This window comes from Anguilla rostrata, chromosome 18 (genome assembly GCF_018555375.3).
Source record: "Anguilla rostrata isolate EN2019 chromosome 18, ASM1855537v3, whole genome shotgun sequence".
Classification (NCBI taxonomy): domain Eukaryota; kingdom Metazoa; phylum Chordata; class Actinopteri; order Anguilliformes; family Anguillidae; genus Anguilla; species Anguilla rostrata.
Genome location: NC_057950.1, coordinates 14,609,577 through 14,625,683, shown reverse-complemented (window position 1 = coordinate 14,625,683; position 16,107 = coordinate 14,609,577). Strand labels below are relative to the sequence as shown.

General features: G+C 43.4%; 1 protein-coding gene across 1 annotated transcript in view; it reads right to left on the bottom strand.

Annotated features, from left to right (window-relative positions):
* The window catches only part of LOC135244624 (phosphofurin acidic cluster sorting protein 1-like), a 135,204-nt gene that overhangs the window by 116,931 nt on the left and 2,166 nt on the right, over window positions 1–16,107 (bottom strand). The window lies entirely within an intron of this gene.

The window sequence follows — 16,107 nt, the reverse complement described above, 5'->3', positions numbered from 1 at the left end:
TAGGTTTGATTCCCAGGCGTTGCACAGCCACGGTGTCCTTGAGCAAAGCACTTACCCAGAACTGCTTCAGTAACATAGCCAGCTGTGTAAATGGACTGTAGAGTCCACAGAGACTGTAAGCTGAGTAAGTCCTTTTAAATAAGAGCATCTGCTAAATGTCACACGTCACTTGACTGTAATAATGTAATAATACTGGACTGTGACATACAGGATCCCAGCTGACTAGGAGACAGAGCATGTTAGACCACCAGGCTTATGCACAAAGCCTTAATGCCTGTTCCTGGTGCTGTTGGCTGTCCAGGCAGCCTGTTCCACTCTTATGCACCATGAGAACATTTCCTGTAACACCTGTGATTGACTTTCCACACCAGTTTGGTGGACGTGTAGATTGGCAGGCAAACATGTTGTGCTTAGGAACAGCTCAAGTGTGTACACATTTTAATCTTCAATAAAACTGAACCAAAACCAAGCTCATAAAGCAGCACATAACAGATTACAGGGAGTCATCTGGCCTACCACTATGTAAACCATTGCACAATCATAACAGATTAAACCAGACAATTAATGTCTACAGGGGCCAGTCAACAGAATAATTTTTGATGATAAAAAATACAGTCAATTCAGCCCATCTAATCTCACTTCCTAGTATCACTGTAACATGCAGTTTTAGCCAGCTGTTAATTTATACTTCTAACTCCAGTAGTACCTACTCACTAATTAACAAACAGCAGGAATTACATCTATAAGCATGTGTGAGTGAATTAGATCCCCTGGGATAAACCTTGGGCTTGCTTTTCAGTTGCCTGGGATGTGCAGGATGAGATATGAGTCTGCCGTCTTTTTTAATTAACTTATTACTTGGTTAGGCTGCATTCCTGCAGTCCTCTGCGTACTTTCTGAGGTCTAAATGTCAGCCAATCATAAAGAGCCGGCGCAGATTGTCACTTCCTGTAGTTCCTGCAGACTGACGCAGAACTTAAAAACGTAACCCGACCTGGCAGGGTGTCCCTTCCCCCCACGGTCCTCCCTCATGGCTGTCCTTTCTCAGTCTAACAGGCGCATGGCGTCCCCCTTCTGGTCCACCCCACGACAAGCCGTAAATTCTGCTGCTCATAATTAAAATTTCCTGAATAACCCTCTGACAGATGACATTTAATGCAATTGGAAATGATGTTAGCCTCAGCTCCAGCTAAATCGTGTTTGTTTTGCCGGCTCACGTCTTCGGCGGGGAGGAAAGGTTACGGGATCCAATTTAAACACGTGCATTAATCCCCACGTTCTGCCGGCGCTCCATACAGGCAAACACAGAATTACAACACGGCTAATATTTATCGGGCGCATTTCGACCTACAAATTAATTTCACAAGCCTTTTTTATGAACTGAAGGGAAACGTACCCTCTGTGGAATAAGCCTTGCCCCAGAACTGATCACCCTCAGCAAAGGCAAATATTTAAACTTTCCACACAGCGTCACTACAGTCAGCCGTCAAGCTCAATCTCACAAAACTCAATTAGTAACCGTGAGAGGAACAAAGAGAACAAACAGGAGCAACATTCCCCTCCGTTTCTGTTCTACTAGCATTGTCATGACATCACAGTATAGTCACTCATCCAGAGCGACACACAGAAGGGCAAATCATCAGTGTTAGCACGAGGAATACAAAAATTCAGCATCTCCAATAAGGCACGTTTATAATCAATGAGTGTAATAAAACATATTTTTAGAATATGCATTGTAACTAAAACAAAAATACCACTAGATGAATGACACAGCTATACCTTTAACATTATCCCAAAATGAAATGCAAAAAGAAGGAAGAGGATAGCCAGGGGAGCCATGGTGCAGCCTGAAAAGGTGTGGGAATATGGGCAGGGTCTCTGCTATTCTGACTGCAGTGAGAAGCTCAATACATCATTGGGGGGGGGGGGGGGGGGCAGAAAAGACAGGAAACGACCAGGAAGTGCAGGTGCACGAGGGGGAGGGGCAAGATGCCCACAGGTAGCAGAACGGATAAGCCTGGTGATCTTTTGAAGATATGACAGACCCTTTAAATTCATGACCGGCTAGCACCAAGGTTTTGAATTTGATGCAAGCTGATACTTGTTTCCTGCAGGGAGATGAGAAGGGGAGAAACCAGGCTGAGTCCAGGAAAGGGTGCAGATCAGATGTGAAGATCAGTGCACTAAAGAGGGAGCTCATGCTTTGCATTATCAACAGGTGTGTTCCCCATGCAGTGAGAAATGTTTTACAGATTTTCATTAACACCGTGTTGCTCACTTCACAGTAAAGCAAAGCATTTTCCAGGCAGCAAAATAAATGAGTATTCATGACGTCATAATCACAGAATAAAGCCAACAGCATCGGCTAACTCACAGCAGTCTGCAGCTCTGTAACTGTGGCTTTGGAACCAGTGATTCAAAGATGAGAGAAATAGAGGAAAATAAATAATTAAGATCTATGGAATGCACACAATTAGAGCACACCAAACAGCCTACACCAGTACTACACCACTGCTACACCAGCCCTACACCAGTACTATACCAGTACTACATCAATGTTACACCAGCCCTACACCAGTACCATTCCAGTACTACACCAATGCTACACCAGCTCTACACCAATACTAAACCATTCCTACATCAGTCCTATACTGGTACTACACCAGCACTACACCAGTACTATATCAGTCCTACACAAATCCTGCACCAGTCCTACACCAGCACTACACCAGCACTGCACTAGTTCTACACTAGCACCACACCAGTGCTACGCCACACAACAGTCTGAAATTAGGGAAATTACTCAGGGACTTCCTCAGCACATTCAGAGATCAAAGAATTATCGCTGTCTCAAAGTCACCGTGGCAACGAGACCAAATCGATGAGTAAACAATGGCAGACAGGCATGACGGATTGTGACCTGGCAACCCTTCAGCCATCTTAATTCCTGCTTTAATGAGCCAGAACTAAAACCAATAACATCCGATTGGGTTCAATGGTTAGATCGTAAAAAAACAGGTCAACACAAAGGCGTAAATAAAAGTTGTTTTTATTCTCCTCTCGAAGGGGGGATAAATTAAAAAATATTCAAACAAATCTGTCCCACAAAAAAAAAACATTCAAATGCTTTTTTACGTTGTGACGACTGTCTCTAATATTGTTTTATTCTTATTGTAGTTACAGGAGTCGGCCAGTGTGTGCGGTGCACCCCTTTCTAATTGAGAGCACCTGGGGGTAAACCCTATAATAAGGAAGCCCCCAGTGCTTTCTGGGCCGCTTTTCTCTTTCTTTCTCACTCTGTTCCAGGTAATCCTGCACCAGGTCTGGCGGTTGGACGGCTCGCGGGTTTTTCCCTTCACCCTCTTTTATTCACAGGTTTTGCGTTGTACATTCACATCCCATATTTGCACACGCGCATCCACACACATTTAATACAAATACCCTACATTTCACTCATACATGTATCATTGTTTTCGTCTTAATAAATAATTCCTTTGTTTAAAAGTATACCTTGTTGTGTTGTCTCCCTTTTTGTCACGACTATAGCTTATGTCGTAACAACATTCACTCCATACCTTCAGCATAAGGTTCCTTACACTTAAAAGGGAAACTAGGGGATTTTAATATAATTAGGATAAAGTATATTTTAATGGACTTCTTTCAAAAGAAAACATTAACAAACTGTCTCATTTGAGGCTAAATTCTAAATTATACATTATTGACACAACTTTAAATTAAAGTCATTACTTTTAGATGGGGTTGTGCAACATAAAACTACTCAAAAGTAAAATTATAATTTCAAAATAGTATTCATTTTAGCATTTGTGACTTCAACCAGACAGACTCAGACTTCAACCAGTCATTGCATGCAAAGTATAAGCAACAAAGTACTATACATGACATAGCATGAATATGTCCCAAACATTATGGCTCCCTTAAATATGGGGGTATGTATAAAAAGTGCTGTAAATTCTCCAAGGTGAAACCAAAGTGTATATAAATACCCTTAAATAAAAGCTGAGAATTTCTACTTTACCCACAAGTGAATAGGCTGATTACAAATCTAAAATTGCCTGAGTTCTTCTGTGGTATTTCATTCCCTAAACATGAATGAATAACCCACATACTTCCTCAGTAAATCAAACACTTCAAAGATGAAAGAAGACAGCAAATCTTCTAAAAAAAAAAAAGCTGTATTAACCGCATTTCAGTGGGCAATCATTTATTGTTTTAAAAAGTTTACAGGTTTTAAATGTTTGAAGAAGGCTGAACTGTGCAGTTAGCGCATTTTGATGAAAAATATTATTTATATTCTGTTATTCAGAATCCGGGAGAGCTCCTGCAGCAACATCTATGTGTGTGTGTGTGTGTGTGTGTGTGTCTCTTATTCAGCACAATGGAGAACTCCCTGAGGAGCATCCATGTGTGTTTTTTCAGCACCGTGGAGAGCTCCTACAGCAGCATCCATGTGTGTTTTTTCAGCACCATGGAGAGCTCCTCCAGCAGCATCCATGTGTGTTTTTTCAGAACCATGGAGAACTCCTACAGCAGCATCCATGTGTGTTTTGTCAGCACCATGGAGAGCTCCTACAGCAGCATCCGTGTGTGTGTTTTCACAACCATGGAGAGCTCCTTCAGCAGCATCTGTGTGTGCTTTTGTTCAGAACCATGGAGAGCTCCTGCAGCAGCATCTGTGTGTGCTTTTGTTCAGCACCATGGAGAGCTCCTGCAGCAGCATCTGTGTGGGCTTTTGTTCAGCACCATGGACAGCTCCTGCAGCAGCATCTGTGTGTGCTTTTGTTCAGCACCATGGAGAGCTCCCGCAGCAGCAAGGAGGAGGAGTACCTTTCATTTGCACAGGGATGCAACTGCACAGAAAAATATATCAGGGGAAAAAATGTGAGGACTGGGGGGTTTGGACATAGGGGTTTGTTTGGGAAATGCAAAGACAGGGTAACCTCATCACGCTTCTTCACCTTCCTCTTCAATTTCTTTAACAGCTTTTATCTTTTTTATCACCTCTCTTTCCATACGACACCTGGACACAGTCAGGGGTTGCTTCGCCAGAATTACAGCCACTGTACTGAGAGCTTCAACTGCAGGCTCCAATATCACAAATATGTGTAAGTATATTTTCAAATAAATAAATAAATAAATTCACTCAAGTTAAGCCAGTTCTGTCCAAGGACAGGATTACTCTGGAGAAAGCAGTTGATGGGTGTGTCGCTGCAGGTGAGAACATGAATTTTAATAGGCTGCCCAGCTGTCCTCAAGATGAGGTCACAGACACAAATAAACAGTCCCTAAACACTGAAGGCACCCCCGGCTAGCCTCCTGCCCCTCCCTCTCAGGGCATCACGGTGACAGACCAGGGCAGCAGAACAGAGGCAGGCTGACAGGTGACGGAACGGGAGCGATCGTCTGTGACTCTCAGGGGGCGGTTACTCAGACCGGTGACTGCTGTGTAAATGAGCTGTGAGGCGCGTGGGGGCAGCGGGACGTCCCGCGGCGGTTAAGTGCTTCAGACAGACTCCTCAGGGGAATCAGGGGCGGTAAAACCTCTACTGGAGAGACTCCCTCACACCCCTCCTGCCCCTCCTCGCTCCACCTCCAGGCTGTATACAGCAGCCCATTCATACAGCGGATTAATGCAGCATCTTCACTTCTCTAGGGGCTAAAGCATCCAACACAGGCAAAGCTACTCATACTCAGCAACTACAGGAAAGAGCAGCAACACTCTCAGGTCCAGCAAGAAATGCCAAAATACGCTGTACTGTTAGCATATGTGCCAACATAAATATTATACGCAAATGCATTATAATGTTACACATATAGCACTGTAGGGCCTAGAAGAGTCGAAAATTCAGACTGTTTCTTGTAGATGAAGAATTTCCACATTTCCTGTAACCTTACATCCCCATTGAAGAGGGTTTTTATCCTCTGAACTGCATGAATATGGATGCTCAGGAACAGGAAGCGTCAGATTAATAAGCACTGACAGAGGCTCTGATGCATGTGGGGAGTTATCAAAGGAGGCATGCTAATACAATTACAGCACACTACTGCTGCTGCTGCACGCAAAATACACACACACACACACACACACACGCACACGCACACACGCATATGCACACACACACACAGGCATATGCACACACACACACACACACACACACACACACACATATACACACACAAGCATATGCACACACACACACACACACACACACACACACATGCATATGCATACACACACACACACACACAGGCATATGCACACACACACAGAGTTATATGCACACACATACACACACACACACAGGCATATGTACACACACACACACACACATGCATATGCACATGTGAGGCAGCTCAGGACAGACAGAGGATGGAGGTCAGCGACTGGTTTTCCATTACAAAACAAACACACATTTAACACCGACATCTCCTCAGCGCTGAAGCTGAAGAAGACCCCAGCACCACCTGAGCAAATCAATCAACCAGCCAACCAATGAATACACCACCTGAGTTACTCAATCAACCAAACAACCAATCAGCGAATCAATCAAGCAGCCAACCAGAAAATCCACCGGCACGTTCACAAGCTCTCGCTGCTCAGCAGCTGAAGATCTAAGCCCTTAACGTTTCCACGCCTGATCAATCCCTCGTTCGTTTCGGCGTTCTTACGGCTCTCTCTCTCTGTTGTGTAAACTTATTTGTTTGCTTGTGGCCGAAGAGGCGATCTCCCCCCCCCCCCCCCTTGCCGCTAAGCACCGCTTCGGCTAAGCACCTGCTTTCATCTCAGGCGAGCTGAAAAACCCTCCAAGGTTACAAGCGTAGCTTTATGCACCTGTTTTTCTTTTACTAGCAGTCTGTGGTAAATGGCTGTAAACTGCACTGATAAGCACCGGGCCCCAGATCCCCACTAACAGCCTCCATCCTGCTATTACCTGACCTTAGAAAAGGCGCCATTATTCCTAAGAACAGAAGGACACAATCTAACCCCCATCACAAAAGATCTGTGCAGTAAAACCAAAAATTCAAGCATCACACTAGTGAGGAACACAAAATGTTTGTTTAGAGATTCAGATATTTTTGGGAGAGATTATAAATATTTCATAGCAGCGCTGTGGAAAACAAACTACTGTATTCTCATGAGAGCGAGGAGTGGAGTATTCTGTAACCCAGGACTACTGCACACATATTCATCCACATTCAATTCACTTACATGCAATCCAACCAATAAAGTTAATATGAATATGAAAGTTAATGTGAATATCATCATTTTAGTCTATGCAACAATGATGATATCCAATTATCATATCAAAATCAAAATGTAATTCTAACACTTTAGTTTAATAACAGACAGTCACAGAAGCAATATGAACATGCCATCACAAAAAGTGCTCATATTTTATTGTATTTTTCTATGTCAACTCAACATCCATCGCAATCTTTTTGCTGGTAAGGCGTTTGACTCAGACCTGTGTTGAGAAGTTCCAGTAATCCTCAGGTCACTCAGAGATCAAGAGGTGAAAAGTTCAGAATTTTAATTTGTAAGCAGTGATGACAGGAGATTTGGAACTGTCTGCAAGTATTGACTGCGGACTAAACACTAACGTGTTAATTGATGTGCAGATCTCTCACATTCTGAGCAATACTTTGTAAGCAGATGGTTAGACATCCCTTCCAAACACACACACATTCACATTCTTCCTCATAGGCACACACACACACACACACACACACACACACACACACACACAATTCATACTCTCGCTCACACACACACACACACGCGCACATAAACACACAGTACACAAATACAGCATACACACACACACACATTCACAAAAACACAGCATGCATGCACACACACACACACGTACGCACATAAACACACAGTACGCACACACAGCATACACAAACAGACACACACACACACACACACACACACACACATGCGTGCGTGCACACACACACACACACAAACACACAGTATGCCAGACTGTGGCTATGTACTGTGACTGACATCACACAGGCTGGCATCAGACAGTCTGCACTGTGCGCATCTCCACACAGCGGAGGGCACCTGGGCCCCTTAGCTTGAGCATGCAGAGAGGTGGGAGTACCAATGAGCCACGCAAAGCACAGAGTCCTCCAGCAAAGCCCTATAAACCAGCGCACATTCAGACCCGCTTTTTAATAGGGAAGCACGGGGCGCCGATTAAGCTGGGCCTGAGAAAATATGCCAGGTGGCCGGAGGTATTTATTGCATTTTTATTCCTCCTTTGTTCTGCTTTTCTTTTTTCTGTGCGTATGCTGGGTTACCAAGCATATTTCATAATGAAAGATTCATAAAAAAGTGTCTTCTCCACTAACCAGAAAGCAGTGACCTTTAAATAAGCTCTTTAGGAACACTGCTCTGAAGAAGGTGTCTGGAAGACTCCATTTCGGCTCTAATCTGCTCTCCAAACACGCAGCAGTCCCTCACCTCCACGCCTGCTCCTGCCAGTTTATTTTCTGGCTTTTATCTTGTTCAATTATTACTGATATTAATACAGGCTTTGATAAGCTATTCAGTTCGCACCAGACCAAATGCTGCAAGGGATGTATTAATTCTGACAAAACACCATTTCTTCCAACCTACAAAACACAAGAGTAGATCTTACTACCAAAAAGAAAAACCCTTGTTTTACAAAAACAACAAATTTGCCTCAAGAACCTAATGTCCACATCAAATTTATTGAATTTAAATAAATATGTAAATATTCAATTATCTATATCTCAAAGTTCAATCAACGACCAGGGGGATTGGACGTATAATGAGTTGCCCATCGATCCACTGGTGTAGTGCTAGTGCACGGTAGGCAATAACATTCATATTCAAACCTGCACACAATATCATTCCACAGGCAGCATGGTGATTCCTAAAATGCTGAACTATCACATGTTCTTAAGACTCTGGGGAGAAACCTTCGTTTTCAGGAAGAAAATGAAAGTATGAGACTTTTACGCTGGAAAAGGAGTGTGTTCTGTTTATGCTCTTGAGCATGTGCTGGAAATCCAACTATGAGAACAGCCTTATAAAAGAGACACACATACACACACACACACACACACACACACACACACACAAACAAGTTACTATCACACAGCTCTGAAGATCAGTTTTAAAGGAGTCTTATCACTCCTCCTGCCTGTAGAAATCTATATTTTTATAGCACTATTACAGACTAATGAATTAAAAGACTATTCCTCTTAATTCATTAACCTTTATTTATGCAGGATAAGTTGACTGAGCACACATGCTCTTTTACAGAAACTCCCAGTGAATGCTTCCCCCCCAGGTAGCATGTCTTTGGATTGTGGGAGGAAACCAGAGTACTTCAACCGCAATTTCAAAAGGCACATGTTTCATACGGAACAAATATGCAGATGTGTCCAGTTAATTAGATTTGTTATTTCACAGTAAGGTGCTCAAAGTAGACAGGCATACGCTCTGTTTTCCTTTCTCACTGATGTAAGTGAGGGGGCTTTGAGTGGATAATGGATCCTCTGTACTTCGCCTCACAGCACGGGTCCGGAGGAGAGGGGGTCAGGCTTTCACTAACGCCTACTTTATCCTCCTGCCTCCGCTGTGTATTTCAGTGTGTGTGAGTGTGTGTGTGTGTATTTCAGAAGGTCCTCACATATTAGGATGAGCTGAGCAGTCGGAGGACAACACACACACAAACACACAAAAACACACAGAGACACACACACATACACACACACACTGGACGGATACATCAGCAATAGCACCTCTGAGAAGTTGGTGCGCGCAGCGAGTGCCAAAGGTCAGAGCTCAATGTCCTTCACTGTCCCAAAGCAGGGATTAGAGCACAGACAGCCAAGATGATCTAATCAGGGGACTGTTTAATATTCACACAGTACAGGACCAACACCGAAAACAGGAAGCAGACTGCGGCCCAACTTCCTTCTTCCTGCAAGAAATTATTCTTATTTCTGAGAATAATAATAGCAATAATAATAATTACAACACTGCTTTTATTTTATTATTATTATTATTATTATTATTATTATTATTATTATTATTATATCATTATTATTAGTATGTACATCTTTAGAAATGCTGGATTTTAATGGTATAATTTTATTTAATATCAACAAAAAAGATTTCACACTGACATTCTTGATGCAGTCAGTCTCTATCAATCATTACAGGAACTATTGCATAAACAAACCAATTCACAGGTCTGGATACACTTCAGACCTGTGAAATTTTACACAGGAAAGCAATTAACATAGATAAGAAAAGAGTTCCAGCTCTGCGAGACATCTCTGATTGATTGGTTTACTAGTGTGATGGTGAGCATAAGCATGTAGGCAGTACTGGATATGAGACATGAAGCTGATTAACTGGTCCTAAAGATGAGAGTCTGGCATCAGCACGTTACACCCTCCCCACACCAGGCCATACATTTCTATCTTATTGAGTACCACTACAGCAATACTAATATGTCAAAATAAGTGTAAAGGCGACTGTTAAATTATATTTTTGGACAGGCCTGAGTTCTTTCATCACGGAGGTATCCAGGGTGGCCTGTACACACACACACACACACACACACACAGATGCCACATAAAGAGGAGCAGAGGAAAAAGCGTCCCGCCTTTCTGCTTATGTCATGCTTTTCCTTTTTTTTTTTTTTTTTACAACCAGCATTAGTACTGCGTACGTATTTGTGATTTGTGCAGGCCCGAGTTTCATTTCAAGGTTTTGTTTCAACATTCCAAGGTTCCAAACAAATAACAAAGCTCAGCCATTTGCAGTAAAATGCTTCAGGAAGCTAATCTTCCCCACTGAATCTTCCCACAGTCCATAAGCACCTCTTCATTTAGTCGGGAATGTAATTAATGGTGTAATGCAAAACAGAGCAAAACACCACACAGATCCAGTGCATCACATGTCCTCCTAAAGAATTCTGATTAAACGAGGTATGAAACCTTGGCCAGGTGATATTGGCTTTGAAATGCAATAGTAAAATGGCTCATTTTTTAAAACGAGTCCACTCCCTACTGCAACATCAAACAGGAGGAAGGGGCTGAAATGTTTTTTTGACCAGCGGTCATGCCAGTGAAGGAGAATGGTCAAGGATCAATAAACACAAAAAAGCTCCCGTGTTTGGGGGATGACATGCTGGCTCATGGACTCACCAGCCTGGCCATTAAAGGTAACTTTAGCTGAACTCCATAGAATTGAAGGACGACAGACAGACAGACATATAGACAGACAGACAGAGACAGAGGCAGTCAGACAGACAGACAGACAGGCAGACAGAGACAGAGGCAGTCAGACAGACAGACAGACAGACAGACAGGCAGACAGGCAGACAGGCAGACAGAGACCGAGGCAGTCAGTCAGACAGACAGACAGACAGACAGAGACAAACAGGCAGACAGACAGGCTGGTAGACAGGCAGACAGACAGAAACAGACAGGCAGAGAGATAAACAGACAGGCAGGCAGACAGAGAAACAAACAGACAGAGAGACAGACAGGTAGAGAGGCAAACAGACAGGCAGAGAGACAGGCAGGCAGAGAGGCAGAGAGACAGGCAGACAGACAGGCAGTGTTTGAGGGCGCCCAAACCCAAGCAGAGGGCATTGCTCACAGTTCAGGTTCTGCTCTAAGTGGCAGAGTCACAAACATCCCCACACCAGAGCAGATTAGCCAGGGCTGTTTTTCTTTTTAACTAAGACTTCATGACATTTTCGTTTTAAATCAAGGCGAGCACTGGGAGAGATAAAATGGGATTACTCACTATTGAGAGCGGAACAGCTCCCTCACCATACAAATAAATAGAAATGTATATTATCATGGAATGCACAATATAAATGTGTGTATGAAGGCACCAGTCATCTTCCCCCCAGTGTGTGTGTGTGACCTTAATAGTCCCTTCCCATGTGAACTCCGGCAGGTGGAGATAGCACCAGCCCTCCCTGCTCACCTGGGCAGCAAGAGAACTCCCCGCCACATTCACCATGACAGGTAGTACAGGCAAACTCACCATATAACAGGTATTACAGGCTAACTCACCATATAACAGGTATTACAGGCCAACTCACCATATAACAGCCATTACAGGCAAACTCACCATATAACAGGTATTACAGGCAAACTCACCATATAACAGGTATTACAGGTCAACTCACCATATAACAGGTATTACAGGCCAACTCACCATATAACAGCCATTACAGGCAAACTCACCATATAACAGGTATTACAGGCAAACTCACCATATAACAGGTATTACAGGCAAACTCACCATATAACAGCCATTACAGGTATTCTCTCCATATGACAGCTATTACAGGTAAAAGGCCATAGTGCTTTGACTGCATCATCCTCCCTCCAACATTCTAATGCAGGAGGCACCCAGGAAAGACTATAAAAGCTCACTATTCAGTCAGGGGGGCAACAAAGGGGTGTGGGGCGTTAAGAAAAGCAAAAACAAAGTGAAGAGGTGTTTCCTGCATCTGAGTGGCAGCTACAAGCCCTGTCCCTGAGAGCTGTCCACAGAGCAGAACTGAAACGTGTTTTCTGTGCTGTGAAGCATCATATAAGAGCTAAAGATCCTTATTCTGCATTCACACTGCGCTCATCAGGCCTGTGGCTGAATCCTGCTTCTCCAACCCCTGTCAGTCAGGGTGCTGGAGAGAGTGGAACTCCCCACTCAGGAAAAACAAACTCCGACTGGAGACTCTGAGGAAAATAATGAGCAATACAAAATTCCCATAAGGTTCAAAGTGCCTCAAGAAAATTATAGGGTCAGGTATCTTCAGGAATAATTATCACAGCTGTGCTTCCATTCTGAATGAATCCCTTGGACAATTACAATTATTATGTAATTGCAGTATCGTGGACAGTAGGTGATTAATTTCAACATGATGTAATGTGCATGTATGAAAATGACCCTTCGCTGAATCATAACCCATCCTTACACTGTGAACCAGCGGCAAGGCAAGGCTGTCACTGGGCAGTGTCTGATATTATAAATACCTTATGGGCTGTTATGCCCAGTTTTAATGAATGAAGACTCGGCATCAAACATTGATTTTGATGCAAGACATTGATGCAATTTTGAAAAGCATTCTTCACTTAAGAAAAACACCATCCTGCCAACAGCGGGGTGGTATGTGTTTATGTGTGTGTGTGTGTGTGAGTGTGAGTGTGTGTGCATCCGGCACCCTAAATAAATCCTGGGAATCAGAAAATATTTCCCATCGTCTCCACGCTCACACATTTCCCCAAAATTCCAGAAATGAAGCGAATATACCACATACAGCAGGCTCTATAAACACATGAATCATACTTACACAGAAAGAGCTGCTGTTTAGCAGATGAATAATCACTCATTTCCCCCCACAAGCACAGAATTAACTTATTATTCAATTTCCTTTTAGCAACATTACAGTACAGTGAATTGCAAGGCTGAAAAATGTAACCTAAAACTAAAACAAACGAAAACTAAAATGAATACAAACTTATTTTTCATTCCTGAAGGTCTTCCCTTGCCAGTATGAAAGCCCTGAAAGAGCTGATCTATTCAACAGCAGCTCTGCATTAATTCACAGAGCAAAGAGTGGAGGTTAAATGTGTGTCGGCCTTGGAGGGCAAGAGAGGCCGACGGTCATTACTCAGATTAATGTGCGTTAAACACAGACTCTCCAGGAGCCTCAACACTGCTGCCCCAACACAGCCTACAGACACCAGCATGTTCTGTACACATGTTATATCAATCTATTACAAGTAGGTTTCTGCTAATGTGCAGATCATTCCATACCAACAAATAAACAAATACATAAATAAATACACTAGGACTGGAGCTTGAAATCCCAGCTATTTTCCTTCAACAAAATCATCCATGGCAATGATGTACAGGAACAGGGAGGGGGAAAAAAAAAAAGAAAAAAAAAAACTTCTTAAAAATGTGAAATGTGCCACTGAGGCGTGCTGTGTGTGTTATAATTATAATCTCTGAATTACAACAAGCTGTTAATTGCTCTTAATAAGACACTTTTCATGTCTGAAGGATTCAGCCTCTTAAGGGTAGAAATATCTAATTCATATACCAGATGTTTGTGTTGTACGTCAAACTAAAAAAACATCCAAACCGATCGGTGACCATTAGCAACACTGTAAACACTCTCGCCACCCAATACAAAAGAAGAGTCTATCGGTTTACAGCAGTGCAGAAGAGCAGAGACTGAAATGGTGTCCTTCAGAGTGAGGTCACTGGAGCACAGAATAAGCTGGAGACCATCAGAGTAAAGCCCTCAAACCTGAGAGGATCTTAAATGCACACACACACAGGTACACGCAGGCACACGCAGGCACACACAGGCACACGCACTCACACACGCACGCACACACACACACATGCACACCCATGCACACACAGGCACACAGGGGAGCTTCAATCTCTTCACAAAGCTGTGAGTCTGTCAGGAGTATTGACAACAGAATGAAAGGGTTGACCGACTCGCCACATCGGGGGTAATTTTGAAGACGCTGTCGCTGAAGTGACATTCCGGCTGATTGGATTTCACCAGCGAGCCCCCTGTTCCTAATCCAGCCTCCCTGGTGCTCATTGGCAGGACAGAATAGCCCACTCCTCACCCCCTTCCCTGCCCCGTTCGGCGAGGAGCCGGATCGCGCCTTACTCCGTCTGCTCTCACCTCCTCCACCTCCTTTTCTTTCAGAGAAAAATAACGCCGCACATAATTTCAAACACATGTTACAGTGCTGCTCTAACACTAGCAGTGGAATTCAGCACAGGTTCCATTGATGCCTGAAGCCATGTCCTGCAGAATTCCCTTACTGATGCAGAACTGTGGGACTAGAATTCCCTGTGCTAATGCAGAATTGTGGGACTAGAATTCCCTGTGCTAATGCAGAACTGTGGGACTAGAATTCCCTGTGCTAATGCAGAACTGTGGGACTAGAATTCCCTGTGCTAATGCAGAACTGTGGGACCAGAATTCCCTGTGCTAATGCAGAACTGTGGGACTGGAATTCCCTGTGCTAATGCAGAATTGAGGGACTAGAATTCCCTGTGCTAATGCAGAATTGTGGGACTAGAATTCCCTGTGCTAATGCAGACAGACAAGGGGTCGCAGTGAAAATCGAGGTTTCCATCCCTGCTGAGCACCGTCGCTGGGATCCAGAACAGTTAACTGCACCGTCAGCAGAAAACCCACCTCCTTTAGTGAATACCCATAAAACAATCCAGCTTTACAAACTGAAATGACACAAACATAACCTGTGAAAGTCATTCTCAATCTTGTGAGTTCTGGTACACCCATTTGTGCTTTATAAGGAGAATTGGAAAACATAAATTGCATCGCACAAACACACTGCTCCACTGCCATGCTGTTACACCCACACATTTCTTCACCGGAGTCAGTTAACCCGTATTTTAGGCTCTGTAGGGTGGGTCATGGTCATTAAGAGGTTTTCCAAGTGTGGAAAGTTCCGGACCCCCCAGGCTGTAGCATAGCTGTGAGTCTTAAAATCAGCACGGGCAGAAAAATAATAAAAAAATGTCATTCTATAATTAGATTCATTTCAGCTTCTCTAGGAGACCTAGAGTGTCACCTGCATCCCTGCGCAACCTATTCCTGCACGAGTGGCAGGGTGACTCCAATTCAACATTCATTTGCATTTGAAAAATCCCTTTATTAAACTACTGCCTCCGGTACAAAGGTCTGTTTATGATATATGCAGCAAAACACTAAAGTTTCTCATCAGAAAGAAAAAGATACAACATGAAATGAGAGCTTTCTGCAAACAAGCCTAGCTGGAGAGTTTTGGCAGAACGGGGTGTCTTAGGTCTGCTTGTTTAAACTGTACACACTGGACGCACAGAGCTCTGCCTTCAGGAGAACAGACAGACAGACGCATCATCATCTAAACCCTACACAGTAAAATGCCCAGTGTTAATTCAACTCTAACAGTGTTAATTCAACTCTTAACAGATAACATTTGGTCCCATTCTGGAATGTGGTCAGACAGACAGACAGACAGACAGACAGACAG